This window comes from Sinocyclocheilus anshuiensis, unplaced genomic scaffold, assembly GCF_001515605.1.
Source record: "Sinocyclocheilus anshuiensis isolate Anshui unplaced genomic scaffold, SAMN03320099.WGS_v1.1 scaffold1123, whole genome shotgun sequence".
Taxonomy (NCBI): domain Eukaryota; kingdom Metazoa; phylum Chordata; class Actinopteri; order Cypriniformes; family Cyprinidae; genus Sinocyclocheilus; species Sinocyclocheilus anshuiensis.
Window position 1 is genome coordinate 371,415 of NW_015544248.1, and position 1,558 is coordinate 372,972.

General features: G+C 28.8%; 1 protein-coding gene across 1 annotated transcript in view; it reads right to left on the reverse strand.

The window, feature by feature from the left end:
- Positions 1–1,558, reverse strand: part of LOC107697801 (dehydrogenase/reductase SDR family member on chromosome X) — a 47,506-nt gene that overhangs the window by 15,653 nt on the left and 30,295 nt on the right. The window lies entirely within an intron of this gene.

Sequence of the window (1,558 nt, forward strand, 5' to 3'; positions counted from 1 at the left end):
CTTACTATATGTCAGTAATTGTTGTTATTTTAGCATGTGTGTTTGCCTCAGTGTTCTTTTTTTAGGATTACTGATAAACTAATGTAGTTTGATTTGTATTAGTTATCTATTTTAGTTTTAGTTACAGTTGTAGATGTTGTCATTTTATTAGTTTTTTATTATGTCTATATAGGTTTTTTATTAAGTTTTAGTTTTATTTAATTTGAGTTATTTCAGTACTTCAACATACAAAATGGAAATGAAATAATATATATATATATTGAATATATATATGTACAGCCACACACATATGTAGTTGTTTTTTGGTGTTTGGCTTAGTGTTACGTTAGAATCATTATTATACTCATACCTTTTGTTCTTTTAATATTTTGAATTGTTTTTAGCTTTATTTTTTTGTTTTCATTTAAATGTTTAGTTTTGAAATGTTGTTGTATGCATTTGTCATTTTTATTTAATTTCTTTTATTTTCTTAAATGTGTATATATATATAGTATTTATAGAGTTTTATCTCTTAGTTTTAATTACTTTTTCTTATTTGTAAGTCGCTTTGGATAAAAGCGTCTGCTAAATGACTAAAAGTAAAAGTAAAAAGATTTTATATTAACTTTATGTACTAAAACAACTAATACTGAAAAAAATCTAAAAACCAAAACTATATAAACTAAAACTAACAAAAATAACAAAAACACAACAAATCTGCTAAAAGTAAAATTAAGAATTTATATTTTTTCAGCATCACATTTGCAATCGCGCAAATATTCGGCTAAACAGCACTCTTCTTCCTCGTTTGCTATTGCTTAACTATACCATATGTTAGACAAAACAAGAACTTGTACAAACCTGAGACTGAGAACAACTTACTTTAAGATGCTTTTTCAAGATGCTCCTTTGAAGCCGAGGTAAACAAAAATTGCATTTGCACTGTGATGTTCCATCCTTTTTCACATTTATAAGTAAAATCATCTTTGTATTTCCATGACAGTTACGTGTTTGGCTTTCTCATTTTGTCTTGCACTCTGCAAGCCAGGTTGCTGTTTGAACCAGAACCAATAATATCCAGCGGCACGCGAGTCAAACAATCACCTTTTGCCTCATTGATTAAAATTTCCAGTCATTTTACATTCATATTAAAATAAATAAATGACATTAAAATGCAAAGTAATCACTTTGGTAATCTAAAATACTTTTCGGATGTAACTGTAATTTGATTACCACCCATTTAAAATGTAACTATAACGAAATGCAGTTACTCATATTTTGTATTTTAAATACGCTGGAAATGAAAGTGGCAAATTGTGGTGTTGCAACTATAGTCATCTTGACTTGTCTGTTTCACACCATGCTCTGTATCTTCACATTACTGCATATTTATTCATAACTCGTGTGTAAATAATATAAAACAGTCCTGCCTGCTCTGCAAATACATTTACCGTGGTATAAACAGAACAGACGACACATGATATATGTGATGATAGACTGAGACTCTAGACATGCATCAAATGATAGAACGACAGAACGACAGACAGACAGACAGAAAGACAGACAGATAGATAGATAG